The sequence below is a fragment of the Carassius carassius genome, chromosome 13 (assembly GCF_963082965.1).
Source record: "Carassius carassius chromosome 13, fCarCar2.1, whole genome shotgun sequence".
In the NCBI taxonomy this organism is placed as follows: Eukaryota; Metazoa; Chordata; class Actinopteri; order Cypriniformes; family Cyprinidae; genus Carassius; species Carassius carassius.
In genome coordinates, this window is record NC_081767.1 from 6,564,244 (window position 1) to 6,585,587 (window position 21,344).

General features: G+C 43.0%; 1 long non-coding RNA gene across 1 annotated transcript in view; it reads left to right on the plus strand.

Annotated features, from left to right (window-relative positions):
- LOC132155569 (uncharacterized) overlaps positions 1 to 21,344 on the plus strand; it is a 444,705-nt gene that overhangs the window by 202,724 nt on the left and 220,637 nt on the right. The gene's annotated exons all lie outside the window — the stretch shown is intronic.

Genomic DNA, 21,344 nt, shown 5'->3' on the forward strand with positions numbered 1-21,344 from the left:
GAGTCAAGTCTGTCCGTGTATAATGCTAGTTTAACTGTTTAGTTAAATTATTTTATTTTCTACAAGTGTTATAAATGCAGCAAATGATAAAATAAATGGTGTACAACTAACAAAATTTTGAAATGAGAGATATATATATTGCATATTGGAATACTTTTATGCGTTTAAGCTGTTTATTTGCACTTATATTGTCACGTGTTGAATTAACACGGGTAATAACGGACATTTTGTGCAGCTAATATAAAAATGTCGGTGTAAAAATTGTTTATATTGAGAAAAATGTTTAATGTGACTGCATTGTTTTATGCAGATTGGTTTTTTTTGAATGCTGATTCAATTTGAGTGATCTACCATTTGAACGGCGAGCCAGACCCTGATCTACCATTCAAAGAATCATCGTGGTCCATCACGGATGCACACAAGAGAGCTAAGCACATCCATACTACCCGGGTAGCAACACACAAGGCCTTTACACACAAATACATTGAAGCTCTTTACACACAAAGACATTGAAGCTCTTTACACACACACATGACCATTGGAGCTTAACATATGGACATTTGAGTTTTTTTCATATGGACATTTGAGCACTTTATATTCTACAAAGGATCCAGAACAAATTGAGACTGTGTTTTATTTTGTTTTATTTCATTTTATTTAATTTTTGGTATTTACATTCAACTACGGGTTTGATATGAATCATTTTGTTGTTGGTTCATAGTGTTGAGTGGAAACCAGACAAAGAGTCAACTGTGAGAATACTGTTTACATTGAATGTGAATTATTGTAAATAAATTGCCGGCTGGTAATTACTCACAATTGATTTGGTCCACCCTTTTACTTTTAAATCCTCCCAGAGCCGAACCTAGGCTGAATATAACTTCTGTAGAGTAACTAACATAGAATACTACATTCGTCGTCCCTGTTACAGATAGCTGACTGAAGATTTTGACAGGTGAATTAGAAACCCATGCATGAGCCCTAAAATGAGGTAAAACACAAAATGATTTGGACAATTTGGGTGCCTTTCCAGAGCTTTGGATAGCTCCTTAGTGTTCACCGGAGTGTTTATTTATTTTATTGGAATTTTGTGCGGCGTGGACAAGAAAACCTTGGGTGACTTCCCGCAATAGCTGCAAGCATGAAACAATTTTCAATTATAACGAGTACAAATATTCTCATTGAAATTATAAGAAAGAGGGGTTTGTCTTCCAGGCTTCACCTGTCCTGGCGCTGAAGCGCTAGGTGTTGTAATTTAACGCGTTCTTAGGGCAGAGAGATTCGGTGTGGGAAAACGAACTGCAGAGAGAGCATGACAATGCTCGGTGGCCCGTAAAGTGTCTGCTAATGAGTGCTAGATCGACCACAGACCAGTCCAGTTTCTGATTAAAGTGGTGTATGTACATAGTGGCTTTAGATGAGAATGATTTGTGATATTCGTAAAATAGTCTGCCTCCGTAAGACATCCACAATCCTTCTCTCGTTAGTTTCTGCACATAGCAATATTTACTGTATATAAGTGAATGTCGTTACCTGACAGGATTTGAGCATGCAGAACGGGAGAAATGGCAGCTGCTGGGGGGAAGCTGGGCAGCCCAGTGGAAGCGGCATGTAAAGCTGATCCAAGAGATCTACTAGGAACAGCCAAGTCAGGAGTAATGGCATAGTTTGATGTAGAGCTGGAAGTATGTCCGTCAACCGTGGAGATATTTTTTCTTTTCTCCAAGGCTTTACGGCTGGTAGATCGGGGAAGAGAAGATACTGCGTTGGTAGATGGGGGCTGCGGGTCTTGATTGACTTCTTGTAAAAGAGTCGAGAGCTTATCATGATCCAGATTCCGAGGCTCTTGTATGTTAAGAGAGTACAAGGTGGACAGGATCCTTTCTATGGGTCATTCAATGATGGAAAGGATTCCTCGCTGCTATCCTAGAGCTGTGTCTCACTAGCTGGGTTGGATTGACATCTTCGGTGTAATGATCCGGGATCTCGTCCTGAGACTCTTCAGACAGGATTTGTACTGGGATGTCCGAAGTATCCATGACCAGAAAGCAGCAGGTAAGATGTGAAATAAATTACACAACCTTAATTTTCATGCTGTTTGTAGCTGTATCGCAATGCTCGTGAGCCGTTTGAGCATGCTTACCGAGCAGTGGTGCCACGTATATATGTCCTGTGTCTAATAGGAGAGTGGTAGTGATTGGAGCGATTTGACAGCGGACCGCATCAGCTTGTCGAAGCATATGCCTCCGTGGCCTGACTGAACAAACGCTGCACTCGATTTATTTATTATACAGTATGTGTTATTGGTTCTTTCATTTGTATCCATGTCATGTTGCCATATTGTTCCTGTAATTGATGATAAATAGTGTAAACTGTAAAAGTATCCAAAGTTTAATATTTCTGTTTAGATGTCTGTTCAAGTCCTTATGGTGAGTATGAGCAACAGCAATGTCAAACCGTTCTCATCCCGAGGCGTCATATACTGACCCTTTTGACATTTTGTCAACATCCTACACACATGGCACCCTCTAGCGTCAATATTAGAAGCAGATAAAAATGGGCCAGAAGGCGCCTCCTAGCGGTCTAACCCTAACCCTAACCCTAACCTTAACCCATAATCTGTGTCTCATATTGACGCTAGAGGGTGCCATATGCGTAGGATGTTGACGAAATGTCAAGAGGGTCAGTATATGACGCCTTGGGATGAGAATGCGTTAGCAATGTTGATGCTCATCTTAGCAAACACCCCTTATTAAAATGAATAATAATACCAACAATAGTGAACTTAAGTTCAGTGAGATGAGGTATGAGAATCAACAATGTCACTAGGTTGGATTTGATATAAAATCTAAGTCTATAATTGTCTAGGAATAGCTTTTGGAGGCTGCATGCTGTCTGAATCATAGTCATTTCTGAACCTTAGCCTTGAATACATTTACAAAGATTAGGATTATTTTACTGTGTCACTGCTAAACATGAAAATGAAAGTGGTCCCCTGTCAATTGTGTATAGGTCAGCAGATCCTCTCCTGGGCCAGCTGTTTGAATAAGGAGAGGGGGGAAACAATCATAATAGCATGAATGCTCCTTTGGCTCATCTCTGTGTCAGACATTTTAAGTTATGCCAGAAGGCATGACAAGGGTAGAAAGGGAAGGAAAACGTGGAATGATTGTCTGCAAATGATACGAGGCTTTAGGCACAGTGTGATGTGCCCTATGCTTCACACTGCTCAGGGAAGTGATACAGGCCAGGGTTGTGGAGCTGGCATCTCTAATGCTGGAGGCTATGGACTGATAAGCCTCTGAATCTTAGTCTCCAGGGGTAGCATCATTCACTTTCAGCATTTCAAAATGTTCCCATTCCATATGCAGATGTTCATGAGGTCAACGAGAACCCATATCATGCCAGAGGCCAACCCATGTGTCTGTGTTATTTCATATTTTTATCTCTCAGAGCTGTCAAAAATACAGTAAAAACAGTAATATTGTGAAACAATATTACAATAAAAAATAACTGCTTTCTGTTTCAATATATTTTAAAATATAATTTATCCATGTGATCAAAAGCTGATTTTTTTTTCAGTTGCTATTAAGCCAGTCTTCATTGTCACATGATCCTTCAGAAATCATTCCAATATGCTGATTTGCTGCTCAAGATTTTATTATATATATATATATATATATATATATAATTTTTTTTAATAGTTGTCCTGTTTAATATTTTCATGGAAACCATTAATTATTATGTTATCATTCAAAAAATAGGAATAATTAAGATTTAAAATGTTCAAAAGTGAGAGTAAATACATTTCTAATGTTGCCAAATATTTATATTTCAGAGGTTTGAATTCTATTCCATTAAATTTTCTATACTTTCTATTTATCAAAGAATTAATAACTGAATACCAATAATAATTATCACAACTGATTATGCATCCCAGTGCATCCGTAGGAAGTATCTTTCACTTGTTCTATCAGCCTACACCGGGGACTCCCTTGAACAGGCTGGCTGGCAACCAAGTACAAACGTAGGCCTCCCACAGAGGGGATGGGTAACAGTTAAGAGGTAAAGCTATGGACACACAATCCATTGCATTAACAGGGGAGCCAGAGAGGGGGAGAATGAACACCCTATAAAGACAGACCATCCAGTAATGACAAATACAAATGGAATTCAGACTATGAGTTTGAGATGGATCTATGGAAAGGTCTGTGAAACCCTGCATGGTCTAAAGATACTTAAGACTAGGATGAAATGCCTGGGGAAGGAGCAAACAGTGCAATGCACAGGGTGTGACTCTGGTGAGATGCAGGAGGAGCTTGGCCTGGAATCACCCCACAGTGCCCAGAAATTTCAGACACTAGAAGCTCCAGTCCAAGGCAGAGTAAACCAACAAGTACGAGTGAAATGGTGTGCAGTCAGAAAGAAGAGGGAGTTGCAGCAGTTTCCCAGATAATGTCAAACATATGGAAAGCTGATGCTGACAGTTGCCTTCAAGTGCTAACTAGTCATTGACAATTTTGCAGCAGAACGGTTCAGTCAAGAAGATGAGGAAATCATCAAGACTCCATAAATCAAGAACTGGAGAGCAGAGATAATTCATCATCTGTGTCAGGAGCTCCACAAACTCAAAAAGCATTACAAGACTGGAGAGGAGGAGGACAAACCACTGCTCATTGAGGTCCACAACATCATTAGAAAAAAGCTCATGACCTTGGGAAAAGTAGAGTGGCACAAGAGATGGGGAAGAAAGAGATCCATGAAGTATATGAAATTCATTTCCAACCCCTTTGACATCACAAAAAAAACTGTTTGGAAGCAAACACAGTGGAGGACGTAGACCACTTTATGTATGACACCTTGCACGATCCTGTAGTGTATCTGTAACGACTGGGTGAAGGAGTGGCAGGAAGCAAGTGTGAGATTAATGATATTTGAAGACAATGATACAGACAGTACTTGAGACACAAACAATGCTGGGAGGAATGCACAGTCCAAGATGGTGGTGATGAGTGACGAATCCGGAAGGCGGAGGTGAGTAGGCAGCAGGAGAGGGTGACACAGGAACTGCGGGGAAGCGAGCTGAAGGTAAGTGGTGTTGCTTGGTGGTGGGTTGCGTAGAGTGGACGGGGTTCCGGGGAGAGACAGACATCCAATGCAGAAACACACAAGAAAGCAAAGCATAGGTCATAAACATGAAACAACGCTCTCACGAACACAAGACGCTAGACAAGCCAATATATAGGGATGAGTAATGAGTGACAGCTGTTGCTGATAACAATTAACGGAGACGCCCCCAAACTAATCAGTGCTGACGCGTAACACACCGAATTCACCCACAAAGTGCAAAACCCAGAGATCACGGTTTACCAACCGTGACAGTATCAGACCCGACCCAGACAAATTAAAGTTTTCGTTTAGGACAATGGTTGAAACATGAGAGCTGAATTCCTCAGAAAGGCAACAGGATGTTGTAAATCTAATCCTAGTGCAATAAGTCAGAAGCAAGTCCACTAACCAACCAGCTCTTTCACAGAACAGCTTTCAACATTAACACTATTAGGACAATTATTGACAATTTCAATTTGAAAAGAGATTGTCAAAATTGGGGCAAGTAATAAAGATTGATGGTCAAAGAGATGCTCAGCCTGAGCATCAAATGTAAACCCATGAGAGTAAACAAGATCATTGGATTGACTTACCCCCCACCTATCAGAACCAGACTGGCAGAACTCATGCTGGCTTTTAGCTTTTGCTCCTAGCCATGCCTTTAGTCATCACTTTTAGCGTTCTTTGAGCGCGGTTCCAGCGTGCTTCGGCCTACACACCTGTTGCTACTTGGCCACGATGAGAAGAAACACCACCTTTACTTCTGTTCTTTTACTTTAGTTTCTTTTCTTTTCTTTTGAGAGTTTCATGTTCTGAGTTAAGTTTTGTAACGCTGTGTCTCCGAGTCTGACCTCGAATGAGTTCAACTTCAACCAGCCCACAACTCTGCATCGTCAGGCGACGCCCAACCACAGCTTCCCAAGACGTCACTTCAATTTCACATTTTCATTCTCTTAACCTGTTAGCCAGCACCCCCCATTATGGGACTCACAGCTGAAGTGCTCTACCTGACTTATAATTGTAACAGTTTCCTACTTCAGTGTGTTACAAACATAATTTTGGTGTCTTTGAAAAGAAGACCCTTTGGGCTTTACTTTTTATCAACCAGATTTTATAATGCTCAAAAATATTAAAAGTAATAGACACTGAAGTGCCTTGAATTGTTTTTTTACCACACTTTAATATTTTTTTTATTTGATATAAAAATACATGAAATGAGTCCTGGAGCAATCTCGAAAAGTAATGGGTTGAAAGCCACATGTCTCATAAGTTTCTATTTCAATCTGAATAAGATATCATGAAAAATGAGACTTCTGCAAATATTTTTCTGAGACTATGTCTAGACCCCCCACCCCCCAAATATAAGAAAATATATTTCCCAATAGTATTGAAGGCTTCTACAAACTATTTAGTCAGTAAACATACCACTGCATAGTTTTTTTTCAGTTATAAAACACTAGACAGAAACTTAGACATCATATAAGTGATTTATTTGAGCACTAGAAAAATACAATAAGAATAATTTGAGTAAGAAAAATAAGAATAATAAGAAAAATAAAAAAAGAATTCACTTTGTTTGCAATTTTTTTTGTTATTTACAATGAATTACGATGCAAATAAGTGCTGATGTGCTGATAATAATAATAATAATAATTCATTACATTTATATAGCGCTTTTCTAGGCACTCAAAGCGCTTTACATAGTCTGGGGGTATCTCCTCATCCACCACCAGTGTGCAGCATCCACCTGGATGATGCGACGGCAGCCATAGTGCGCCAGAACGCCCACCACACACCAGCTTACTGGTGGAGAGGAGACAGAGTGATGAAGCCAATCAGCAGATATGGGGATTGTTAGGAGGCCATGATGGTCAGAGGCCAATGGGCGAATTTAGCCAGGATGCCGAGGTCACACCTCTACACTTTTCGAAAGACATCCTGGGATTTTTAATGACCACAAAGAGTCAGGACCTCGGTTTAACGTCTCATCCGAAGGACGGTGCTTGTTGACAGTATAGTGTCCCCATCACTACACTGGGGCGCTAGGACCCACACAGACCACAGGGTGAGCACCCCCTGCTGGCCTCACTAGCACCTCTTCCAGCAGCAACCTAGTTTTCTCAGGAGGTCTCCCATCCAGGTACTGACCAGGCTGGCTGATGGCCACTTATACAGATGGTAATAACACAAATGTGCCATAAAGTAAATAATCCACTCTCTCTATTCATATAGATGCATTCACTTTGGTATACGTGATCATGCAGTAATAGCGAGCTGATTTGGGCTGATTTGCACTCAAACAGATGGTTATCATGCAGATACATTCACATTCAACATAAAACACCCTCTCACATATATAAAAACTGTTGAAAAATAAAACAAACAAAGAAAAAGGCGATCGCTATAAGTTCCGCCTCCATCAGCTGACAGGTGCATCAGAGCGTGTCACGAGGGAGCGCCAAAATTCAAATAAACTATCTTTCGCCTATCTTTCATTCATTCTTTTTTCCGGTGGATTGTCTCATTCTGGTGACACTGTATGCTGCAAAACCATGCCGTTTTTTTACTACCAAGACGGAGTTTCCGACCGTGAGTTATTCCATAACGGACGCAAACAGTTCTGTTGCTGAAGAACTGAAACGTAAACAAAGGAATTATGATCCATATTACAACGTTATTGCTTCGTCGGACTAAACGTGCTCCATGAGATGTCGTTCAGTGGACCATTACCTTTCTAACTAAACCGGTATTTACAGCTGTGGATGTGTTTATGACTCGTTATTACGACGGATCAGGTATGTACAGCGTTTCTAATGTTCATGTTTTTTATGTGTACTGCTTACACAAATGTAGCAAATACAGTCTTTATAAGCTTTCCATTGAAAAACAGCGATCTGTTGTTGATGCTTAAGGCTTAGATCTTTATAATGATACATAGTTTGTCAAGATTAAATTTGTCCCGTTTCATTTAATCTATTCATAAACACTGACACGTGTGAGTTGAGAGGCTTTCAGGACCAGGGCGTCGGGGGGCAGGCTAAGAGGTTAAACTCATTCTTTCCTAACTTTCTATCTTCCTGCAACTTGTGTGAATGTGTAAGTGCATGTGCTTGTGTTAGATTAGTTTATGTGTCTTAGATTTATCTAATAAAGCCTTATTCATATTGAAAAGAGAAGTACGTTGTGTTTTCTGCTTACAAGTTATTGTCTTAAACTGACGATCTTATTACTGTGCTAATTAATAGTGATTTCACTAAACTTTGGATATTAATATCCATTGCAGAGTTGATGTTATAAGGCTCGTTCAGTGAATCGCTGGCCGTTTCAGTGATCAGCCGTGAAACAGTGATTCTGTTCAAATTCCCTTTAAAATCTTAAATGATTCCCTTTGAGCTAAATTTACCTGTTTCCCTTACAATCCCAAAAGGGAGTTGAAGCTGGACCTGGACAGCAAAAGCCCTTCTTGAGCCACCAGCCCTGAAGTATGACTTCAATATGAGTGAGCCAAGCTGGAATTAATCCAGAAGCTGGTAAGGGCTGTGAGAACCAGTTCAGCCCCAGGACCGTGTAGAGTACCCTATAAGGTTTATAAAAGCTGCCAAGAAGTGCTTTGATTGCTCTGGAAATTATTGTGGAAAATATGGAGCAGGGAAGAGCATTCCACAAACATTGAGCAATTTAGGTCCATCTCATTGCTCAGTGCTGAGGGAAAAATCTTCTTCAGTGTTGTGTCCAGGCGGATGAATGACTTTCTGCTTAAGAATGATTACATTTATAATTCAGTGCAGAAAGAAGGAACTTCCGGGACACTGGAGTATTCATGCAGTTGATCAGAGAAGCACGGGAGAACAGAGGAGACCTGGGGCCTCATTTATAAAACTGTGCATAGGATCCTTACTAAAAATCTACGTACGCACAAAAGCCAAAAATAGCGTACGCAAAAAAATATTCAGATTTATAAAACCATGCGTACGCACACCTGCACGCAATTTTCACTTTATAAATCACAGCCTACCTGATAATTTGCACACGCAAAAAAAAATCATTTACCGCCCTTTATCCGCCCACATTCAACCATATATAGACAATGCAAATTACCTCATTGGCCATGCATATTAAAAGGAGCTAGGAAATTTATGTTTTTTAAAAACAAAATCATGGCAGCAATGGAGAGCAAGGGCAAGAAGTGAAATTTCTCTGAGGCAGAAATAGAGGTTCTTGTGAGTGAGGTGGATGAAAGGAAGGCTATTTTGTTTGGTGGCCACAGCAGTGGAATTACCAATAAAAAAAATATTTAGAGTGGCAACACATCACTGCTGCAGTAAACGCAGTTGCTTCGGCAAACAGGACGGTTCCAGATGTAAAAAAGAAGTGGTCCGATCTTAAGGTGGGAGCAAATAAACTGCTTGCCTCTCACCGACAGAGTGTGTGTGCGACTGGTGAGGGCAAAGGCCCCCCCCCCGATTTGTCCCCAATGGAGACCCGAATGGCCTCGATTCTCGGCCAAACCAGTGTGTGTGGCATCGTGTCTGAGAGGGAGGGAGACACAGTTGTGCTGGATACAGGGGAACCAGGTAAATAACTTTATTGCTTGTGTGCTCAATTAAACAAAATAAATTACACAATTGGTTTAGTCCTTATTCTTGCAGAGTGTGACGAAACTCCCAGCGCAGAGTCTGCAGGGGCTATGGAGTTTCCCGAGGTCCCCAGCACAAGTGCGTCCCGACCGTATGGCACGGCTGGAAGTGGCCGGGTGCTGACTGAGGCTGTTCTGCAGACACAGAGAGACACCATTAATGCAATTACTGTAATCGCACATGAGCTTAAGCAAATAAGGGTTGTGCTGGGTGACATTGCATCTACATTAAAAGATCTTGTTAAAAAATGAACCTTTGCACTGTTGTTCTTCACAAATGGTGCATTACTTCCTGACGGAGCCTTGCTCCCTGATGATGTCCTTCTTGTTGGAGAGGGAGGTGTGGGTCAGGCTCTTCATGCTGGTGTTGTGGTAGATCGGGAGGAACAGGGATACCATTCATCAGTGCAATGTTGTATAAAATAGCACACACCATGATGATCTGGCATACTTTTTTTGGTTGATATTAAAGTCTACCACCCGAAGCATCGAGGCAACGCCATCTACACTTGGCTCTCTCAACTACTGAGCGCGCACGAGCGTGGGTATCATTAAAGAGCACTTTTTCTGCGCTCTGAGGGTTTGAGAATGGGGTGAGTAGCCAGCGCCTGAGCGGTTAACCGCTGTCACCAGTAAAGTATAACAGATTATTTATACAACAGGCTTTAACTGTTATGTAAAAACAATTATATGCATTTACTTACCCAGAAGCCAGCCATCGGGAACGGCACCTGCCCTAAGTTGATTCCCTACACTGCTGTGCGCTAGAATAAAAGAGTCATGTGTAGAACCAGGCCATCGTGCCACAACATTCCTTAAAGTCAAGTTGGTGTCACATATAATTTGCACATTTATTGAATGCACATGTTTGCGATTCACATAAATTAATTAATCTACATATGGAGACATTATAGCAATATGAGTGCAGTCGATTGCGCCGATTACATTTGGGAAACCGGACATTGCTGCAAATTGCCTTTTGATATTGGCCTGTTCTCCAACAGTGTAAGGAAACTTTATGTATCGATTGGTCATTTGAATAATCCCTTTCAAAACTGCAGGCATTAATGAGCTTAGGGATGGCTGTGAAATCCCAGACCTATGACAAATTAATAGGAATGTTAAAATCAATAAGGTTTTGCTTAAAAAGTACAATTAGTTACCTGTCGCCTGTATTTCCCGCTGCTATGCCCCGGTTGCCAAAAGTCCTAAAACTTAAAGTACTTGGGTTGGTACCTGGAGGGCGTGGTTCCGTGTTGTTGGTCTTTGTAATGCTGGGCCAAGTTCAGCACACAGATCCAAGAGCATGGCTCTAGGAAATCTAAAGCGGCTTATTAGCCGCTCATAATCATGGGCAAGGAAATTATCACGGTCCCTGAATACTCTTTCCCTTCGAAGTCTGCCTGTTCTGCCCTTCAGGCATTTAAGTTTAATTAGTTTAAAGTTTATGCTTTTAATTTGGTATACTTTCAGTTTCATGCAGACTCTTATTTTGACGTTTGTTTACTGAGAAAAACCGGAAGTAAAAAAAAACGCATGAAAGAACGCAATAGAAATGGCAGACTGGATAAAAAATGAAAACAGTAATTTCTTCAGACAAAATTCATCCTGCATGTTGATTCCCCAGCAGAAGCATCGCTTGTATGTATATAATCTGTGTTCTGGCTAAGTTAACTTATAAGCATTTGATTTTGTGCTGTAAAAGTAATGTTCATGAAAGCTAAATGGCTTAGCTAATTACAGTATTTTGCTGTTTGTTTTCTAGTTTCACTCTCTCATTTTTCATCAGTCATCTCATATCTATGGATTCAGTTCAATGTGAAGAAAATAAATCTACATAAAAAGAACTCCGGATTTCTTCATGTTCATGAATAGAGAGAGTTTATCTCACTGTTTAGTTGGAGTTGTTACACCTCAGCGAGAACAGTAGAGTGAAAAAGCGTAATCCAGCTGAAGTTTCAATGTCTTGAGAAGCAAGAAAGATTAAAATGGAATCAGAAAGGACTGACAATGCATCTGCGCGCACAAGAAGATCAAAGAGCTCTCACTCGTCAGCGTCGAGTGCAGCAGTAAGGGCGAGCGCTAAAGCAGAGGCGGCGAAGGCACGAGCAGCGTTTGCCGAGAAAGAAGCAGAGTTGAAGGTACAAAGGGCAGAGAAGGAAGCAGAGATACAATTAGGAAAAGCAAAGCTGGAAGCCGAACTAGGCGCACTTGAACTTCAAAGAGAGGCAGCAGCGGCTATAGCACAAGCTGAGGCATTAGAAGCAGCCGAGTTAGATATAGAAGATTCAAGTAAGACCGATGTATCTTCCCAAGCAAATTTACAAAATGAAATTGTAACACGCACTAATGTATATGTTGAAGCACAAGCTAAACATAACGTACCATGAACTCAACTATCTGCACATGCAACATTACACGAGGCAACATTGTCAGAAGAGAGCTATGTCACATGGAATCCTCCTGAAGGCAAATTAGAGTTAGTGGATGGGCAAGAAGAGATAAAATCCCTTAACAGACCTAACACAGCGCCGACAAAGTCATTCTTCAGCAACCATGCTAAATTCAGGGATGAAACCCAAATCAGCACACCACTTAATGGAGGTCATACAGGTTTGGTTAGAAATGATGGACATCATACAACACCCATTGGAGGCGGTGAACTTCACACAACACCTGCTAGAGACAACGGATGCCCAACAAAACCCAAGACAACACAACATCCTCACAAATCACCACTTAAAGCAACAGCGCCATCATATGTGCCCATGTATGCACCACCCATCTCAAGTGTAATACCTGAAATGGAACACCTGGCACGGTATCTGGCTCGTCGTGATTTAGTGAGTACAAGTCTCTACTGATTCGATGATAAACCTGAAAATTATTTAGCATGGCAGTCATCATTTAGCAATGCTACTACAGGCTTAGGACTCACCTCCCCCGAAATGTTAGATTTGCTGATTAAATGGCTCGGACCAGAGTCTGTGAAACACATCAAAAGGATTCGCTCTGTGCATATCGGAAACCCAGATGCAGCACTTAAAAAGGCCTGGAATCGCCTCCAAGAATGCTACGCTGCGCCTGAAGTAATGGAGAAGTCTCTGTTTAAGAGATTGGATGAGTTCCCAAGAATTTCAACTAAAGATTACGGGAAGCTGAGAGACTTAGGCGATCTTCTTATGGAAATCCAGGGTGCCAGAGAAGAAGGTTACCTCACAGGATTGGCCTACCTGGATAGCGCCAGAGGCATTGGGCCCATCGTGGAGAAACTTCCTCACGGACTACAGGAGAAATGTCTCTCAGTTAGCTCAAAATTTAAGGAAGATAATAATGGCTACTTCCCTCCATTCGATTACTTTGCCGATTTCATCTGCGACGAAGCACGGCGGAGGAATGATCCAAGTTTCATCCTTTAATATGCCAGCAATAACGGACTGAAGTCAGACAGGGTAGTTTCAAATAATTATGTAAAAAATATATCAGTTCACAAGACAGACATCTCTTCAGGTAAAGATCCACCTGCGAACTCACCTGAGAGAAGGCTCGGTGGGCCAGAGAAAAACTGTCCCATTCACAACAAACCACATTCGCTAAGGAAATGCAGAGTATTTAGAGGGAAGACTCTTGAAGAAAGAAAGAGCATTCTCAAGGAGAATGGTATTTGTTTCAAATGCTGCATATCAGCTAGTCATCTTGCAAGAGACTGTAAAGCAGCAGTAAAGTGCCTGGAGTGCTACAGCGAACGACATCATGCTGCTATGCATCCAGGTCCACCACCTCAAGTCTACAGAAGGCCTACACCCCCACCAGACAACAGTGGGGAGGTAGAGGAACATGCTAGCGACAGCAAAGCCATCTCCTCACACTGCACCCAAGTATTTGGTCCAGATCATACCGCAAGATCCTGCTCGAAGATATGTCTGGTACGAATATACCCTCAAGGTCAACGTGAAAAGGCAACCAACATGTACATTATTTTGGATGATCAAAGTAACCGTTCACTGGTGCGTTCAGAGTTTTTCGAGCTTTTCAACATCAAGGGCCAATCATTCCCCTATGCACTGAAGACCTGTGCCGGATTGGTTCAGACGTCCGGCAGAAAGGCAGAGGGTTTCCAGGTCGAATCGCTTGATGGGCAGACTAGCCTATTACTACCGACGCTAATTGAGTGTAATGACATTCTCATTGATCGCTCTGAAATACCAACGCCCGATGCAGCCAATCATCATCTACACCTACGAAGTGTAGCGGCACACATTCCAGAACTCGACCCCAAAGCGGAAATCCTCCGCTTGCTAGGCAGAGACATTGTAAGAGTCCATAAAGTCCGACAGCAAGTAAGCGGACCTCACAATGCCCCCTTTGCACAAAAACTGGATTTGGGATGGGTCTTGATAGGAGACGTGTGCCTAGGAAATGCACACAAAACAGATGTGAGTGCATTCAAGACAAGCGTGCTAGAGAATGGCCGACCCTCCATTCTCAGACCATGTAAAGGCTTCATGAAGCTGACCGAAGATTTGTCCAATGGCAAGGAGCAGAAGAACAATCCAAAGAAGGCATCGTTGGAAGCCCTTGGACTGCATGTCTTCAGGGAGACTGAGTCCGACAACAAACCCGCCCAGTCCATGGAGGACACAATCTTTTTGAAAATCATGGACCAAGAAATGCATAGAGATGAGTCAAACAACTGGGTCGCTCCTTTCCCCTTTAGAGTTCCCCGTCAATGCTTGTCCAACAACCGTGAACAATTGTTTACTCATTTTGCCTCCTTGGAGAAAACATTGTGGAGAAAAACTGAGATGAGAGACCAGTTTCAAGAATTCATTAAGAAAATAATTGACAACAGACATGCAGAAGTGGCTCCTCCACTGGAGAAGAAAAATGAGTGTTGGTACCTGCCTACTTTCGGAGTCTACCACCCTCAAAAGCCTGGAAACATCCGCGTGGTGTTTGACTCCAGCGCAAAGTATTTTGGCACATCTCTAAACGATGTTCTTCTGTCAGGCCCAGACCTCAATAACTCACTCATTGGGGTGCTGATCCGCTTCCGCAAGGAACAGGTAGCAGTGATCGCTGACATACAGCAGATGTTCCACTGTTTTCTTGTCTGCAGAGACCACAGGGACTACCTGAGGTTTTTGTGGTACAGAGACAATGATATGTCTAAGGACATTATCGATTACAGGATGAGGGTTCATGTTTTCGGCAACAGTCCCTCACCATCTGTAGCCATCTACGGACTAAGGAGAGCCATCCATGAAGGTGCACATAAATATGGAGAAGACACGGTCCAGTTTGTTGAACATCATTTCTACGTAGATGATGGTCTCATCAGTGTGCCTACTAAAGCTGAAGCCATCAGTCTGCTACAGAGAACGCAGACCTCTCTCAGTGAATCGAACCTGAGGCTTCACAAGTTTGCCTCAAACAGAGAAGCTGTGCTTCAGGCCTTTGCACCAGAGGACAGGGCGGTTCTGAAAGACCTTGACCTAAGTGGTGAAGTAACACCAGCCCAACGCAGTTTGGGACTGCTGTGGGAGACAACGACAGACACCTTCACATTCAAAGTCTCAAAAAACAAGAAACCCTTTACTCGCAGGGGAGTTCTGTCAACAGTGAATAGTGTCTTCGATCCGTTAGGCATGGTCGCACCGGTGACTATTGAGGGCAAAAGTCTCTTGAGGGAATTCAGTGTCAATACAAGTGATTGGGATGCTCCTCTTCCAGAACAAAAGCTGAAGCAATGGGAGGCATGGCGTGAGTCACTCCATGACTTAAGTAAGTTGCATATCCCACGTTCATACACAGCAACGTCACTTTCCAATGCTGTACACACAGAGCTATGTGTGTTCTCTGACGCGTCCACAAAAGCCATTGCAGTTGTGGCATATCTCAGGACCATTCAAGCTGAGGGACGTAGTCGAAGTAGGATTCATTTTAGGGAAGGCTAAGCTGGCACCACAGTCCGAACCTACCATTCCTCGGTTGGAATTGTGCGCCGCAGTATTAGCCGTAGAAGTTGACGAACTCATCCAAGATGAACTGGGCCTGAAGCTGGATGAAATCAAGTTCTATTGTGACAGCAAGGTCGTGCTTGGATACATTTGCAATCAAACAAAACGCTTCTACGTCTACGTTCACAATCGAATCAGACGAATTCGTCAAACAACAAGACCTAACCAGTGGTTCTACGTCAACACAGAGGACAACCCGGCTGACCACGCATCCAGGTCAGTTCCTGCGTCCCAACTGACAAAGACTATGTGGTTCACTGGACCAGCCTTTTTACACAAGCCAAACCCATCTGACACACATACAATCAGGACGTTTGAACTTGTTAACCCAGAATCAGACATGGAAATACGACCTGAAGTGAGTAGTTTTCTTACTCAGACTCAAAACCGAGGCCTCACCGCTGCACGGTTTCAGTGCTTTTCTTGTATGCGCTCCCTCATCAGGGCTATTGCCCTACTCATCCACATAGCCAGCGCTTACAGACACAACAAGTCCAGTAAATGTAAAGGGTGGCATCACTGCAACTTCCCACGTACTCCGGATGAGTTGTCTCAGGTGAGACACATTATCATCAGAGCAGCACAGGAAGATGTTTATGCAAAAGAACTCGCAGTTCTTTAGCATGGACAAGCTGTAACCAAGGACAGTTCTCTTCACAAGCTCAGACCTGTTCTTGAAGGTGATTTGATTTGTGTTGGTGGCAGATTAAAGCAAGCTGACTTGAGCACTCAGGAAACAAAACCCATCATCTTGCCCAAGACCAGCCACATTTCTCTGCTGTTGGTGCGACAGTATCATGAAGAGATAAAGCATCAAGGCCACCACTTCACAGACGGGGCCCTCAGAGCAGCGGGCTTCTGGATCATAGGCGGAAAACGTCTTATTGCCTCTGTCTTGCACAAATGTGTAGTGTGTCGAAAGTTACGTCAAAAAACAGAGGAACAACTTATGGCAGACTTGCCTCCAGAACGCTTGCACACATGTCCACCCTTCACCTATGTAGGAGTGGATGTGTTCGGACCATGGCAAATCGTCTCCAGGCATACAAGAGGTGGACAGGCCCAAAGCAAAAGATGGGCGATGCTCTTCTGCTGTATGAGCTCCCGAGCCGTGCACATCGAGATCATCGACTCCCTAGACACGTCAAGTTGCATTAATGCATTGAGATGGTTCTTTGCCATACGGGGACCTGCAAAGCAGATTAGATCGGACTGCGGAACAAACTTTGTGGCCGCTGCAAAGGAACTGGGATTAAGCCAACAACAACCTGACTTCAAAGTGCAGAACTTCTTGAGTCAACAAGGGTGCTCATGGGTGTTTAATCCTCCTCATACGTCCCATATGGGTGGATCATGGGAACGTATGATAGGCCTATCAAGAAGGATCCTGGATGCAATCCTGCTTCAAGAGAACATTCAACTTACCCACGACGTCCTGTGCACACTCATGATGGAAGTGACTGCGATAATCAATGGCAGGCCTCTTGTTCTAGTCTCCACTGACCCAGAGTCACCGTTCATATTGTCTCCTTCAATGATACTTACCCAGAAGGCTGGGGTTGCCCCACCGCACAGAGACTTCACAGACAAGGATCTTCTCAGCAGACAATGGAAACAAGTCCAAGCTCTCGCTGACAGATTCTGGCGTCGCTGGCGTCAGGAGTTCCTCCCCATCCTCCAAGTCTGCCAGAAATGGAGAGATTCTTAACGGGACCTAAAAGAAGGGGACATTGTGCTCCTGAAGGACAGTCAAGCTGCACGTAACACGTGGCCTATGGCAAGGATAACAGCTGTCTTCCCTGGGAGAGACAGTAAAGTAAGGAAGGTGGAGCTCAGGACATGAGATCAAGGTTCTTAGAGGCTGTTCTTGAGACCAGTGTCAGAAGTAGTTCTTCTTCTGCCCAATGACTTAATGTTCAGAGACATTTGGTAGTTAATAGTGACCTTTAAGGTCAGACGGGGAGTGTTCTGCCCTTCAGGCATTTAAGTTTAATTAGTTTAAAGTTTATGCTTTTAATTTGGTATACTTTCAGTTTCATGCAGACTCTTATTTTGACGTTTGTTTACTGAGAAAAACCGGAAGTAAAAAAAATGCATGAAAGAACGCAATAGAAACGGCAGACTGGATAAAAATGAAAACAGTAATTTCTTCAGAGAAAATTCATCCTGCATGTTGATTCCCCAGCAGAAGCATCGCTTGTATGTATATAATCTGTGTTCTGGCTAAGTTAACTTATAAGCATTTGATTTTGTGCTGTAAAAGTAATGTTCATGAAAGCTAAATGGCTTAGCTAATTACAGTATTTTGCTGTTTGTTTTCTAGTTTCACTCTCTCATTTTTCATCAGTTATCTCATATGTATGGATTCAGTTCAATGTGAAGAAAATAAATCTACATAAAAAGAACTCCGGATTTCTTCATGATCATGAATAGAGAGAGTTTATCTCACTGTTTAGTTGGAGTTGTTACACCTCAGCGAGAACAGTACACTGCCATTGGCATAGTCTTCCAGCAGTGCCAGCGCATCCATCATACAATATGCACTTAAGTGTTGCTGCAGTAGGCTATTTATGTTTTCAGCGATCAGATTTAATCATTTACACCTTATCACATTAATCACATAATGAGTGATAGGCCTACATCCATTTAAGAATGGAGGTGAAAGAAATTAAATTTCTTTCAGCATATAGTTCCTTTTATGTCTTTAAACTAAACATGCATGTATCTTTAGGACCCATAATGGGGATTTAATGTTATTTGTATTTTTTGTTGTACCCGGGACCTATGAGCAACTTGTAAATATTGTAAATATTGAAATATGTCAAAGTAAATTTTGGCATTTTGCAAAGGGTTAATTCCCTTTATCCGCAGTCAGTTCCTCAACTCACCATCAGTATCGCCAAACTGCTTTGTCTTGAAAATGTGCGTACGCATGGGTCAGAGTTTGCATGTAGGTGCGCATATTTTCACGTCAAGTTTTTCTTTATAAATCCCACCTTTTGCACAGGAACTGGTGTACGCATGTTTTCAGCCCTGTTTTGTTTGTACGCAAGCATTATAAATGAGGCCCCTGGTTGTGCTGTGGTTTGTCTTGGCCAGTGCTAATGGGTCTATACCACCACTTCATCCTGGTCTACTCTAACAACTGCAGGTTGAGAGTCACTTCTGGATCTGGAACATCAAGTTGGCCTTGAGAAGGGTATTATTACTGGATACAAAATTTCAGTAATCCATTTTTCCTTGAAATAGACATGGTTGCAAAAGCTGTTGAGGAGTGCAGAGGCCCGCTGTCCAAGTCTGGGGTGTGCCAACAACCGATAAGATCTTACATGGATGGATCTCACAGTCTTGACATCTTCTGTTCTGGGCAGCAGATGGATCCTTCAAGCTGATCTAATCCAGATCACTAGTACTAAAGCAAAGCAAAGTCACAGACAAGTTCCACTTCATGCTGGAGGGCACTCCAATTGCATTCATAAGTGAGAAGCCAGTGAAGATTCTCGGAATCATTATTCTGCCAGCCATAGTGGCCATCCCAACGAATTTTTGGGCAGCAGCTCATAATATGCTCATAATATGCTCATAGCCACGTCCTCTGTGGCCATGACAGGACAGACCGTGAGTTCGTGGTTGGCCTCCGTAGCTGTGACAGGACAAGCAGTGAGTTCCTGAGCGGCCTCTGTGGCCATAACAGGACAGGCTATGAGTTCATAGATGGCCTCCATAGCCATGACAGGACAGGATGAGAGTTCATGGATGGATACTACTGACATCTCGGAAGGTTCTGCAGCAGTTGCCTCCACCTCTGGAGGTTCCACAGCACTAACAGTCTCCCTGACAGCAACACAACAGGCTGAGAGAACATTGCTGGGCGCAACAGACAGGATAAGATGAGGCTCTGGAAGTTCAGCTGAGACGTGACAAGGCTCTGGAAGTTCAGCTGAGACGTGACGAGGCTCTGGATGATTAGCTGAGATGTGAGGAGACTCTGGAAGTTCAATAGTGACTTTACTTGATTTGTGAAGATCGACAGGGACTTGACTTGATTTGTGAAGATCAACGGGGACTTGACCTGACTCTGGAAGTTCAACGGTGACTTGACCTGACTCTGGAAGGTCAGCGGTGACTTGACGGGACTTGGATTCTGGAAGGTCAGCGGTGACTTGACGGGACTTTGATTCTAGAAGGTCAGCGGTGCCTTGATGGGACTTTGATTCTGGAAGGTCATCGATGACATGACGGGACTTTGATTCTTGAAGGTCGGCAGTGATTTGACCTGACTCTGGAAGGTCAGTGGTGACTTGACGGGACCTTGATTCTGGAAGATCAACGGTGACTTGACCTGACTCTGGAAGGTCAACGGTGACTTGACCTGACTTGACTCTGGAAGGTCAGCAGTGACTTGACGTGACTCGACTCTGGAAGGTCGGCGGTGACTTGACCTGACTCGCCTCTGGAATGTCAGCGGTGACTTGATGTGACTCTGGAAGATCAGCGGGGACCTGACCTGACTCTGGAAGATCAACGGGGACCTGACCTGACTCTGGAAGATCAAAAGGAACCTGACCTGACTCTGGAAGATCAACGATGACCTGACCTGACTCTGGAAGATAAAAGGGGGACCTGACCTGACTCTGGAAGATTAATGGGGACCTGACCTGACTCTGGAAGATCAACGGGGACTTGATGTGACTCTGGAAGATCAATGGTGGCTGCCATTCCATGCTGAGGGACAGGATTGGTGGCCATCCTGTGCAGTGGTACTGGGCTGGCAGCCATCTTGTGCAGAGGCGCTGGGCTGGCAGCCATCTTGTGCAGCGGCCATCTTGTGATGAAGCTCAGGTACAGGGACCACAGAACGGAAAGGAGCTGGAAACCTCAGAGTAGTGACCTCCTCAACTGTAAAGGGAGAGCCACAAAACTGCAAAACAAAGTCAATAAACTGTTCCAGGGTCCAGCTAGGGTCTCCCTCTGGTAAATTTAAGCTAATATTAGCATCAATACCACTCCAGAAACAGTCCTTTACCAAATCCTCATCCCCAGGCATAAGGTGGCTATACCGAAGAAATTCCTCCACATAAAGCTCAATGGGTTGGCCATTTTGAAAATTTTTAAAATGTTAGCTGACTCCATACCTGGTCTGGTGCTCAATAAAGCTGCTGGATCCTGGTTTGGCTAGGTCTTCTGTAACATGTAGTCAGAGACATTCGGATCCATATGCAGTACTTTATTAACAGAATGGTCAGAAAGGCAATGATCAGAGGACAGCATCAGGTATGTCAAGGGTATATCCAAAATCAGAACCAGTAACAAGTACAGGTCGGGGCAGGCAGCAGAGAATCACAGTCGGTATAAACAATCCAAGGTCAAACACGGAAGGAACAAACACAGGAAAAATGCTCGGAAATGCCAGACAGACTTTTTTGTGAATTCCCCAATGACAAACATGTCCTAATGTGCACTTAAAGTCTACTGAATGTGCTTTTAAACTGACTCTCAGTACTGCATTTAGAGTTCATCACTTCTGTCTAAAAGTATTCAAGAAACAATATATATATTCTGTCTTTCTAATTAATGTT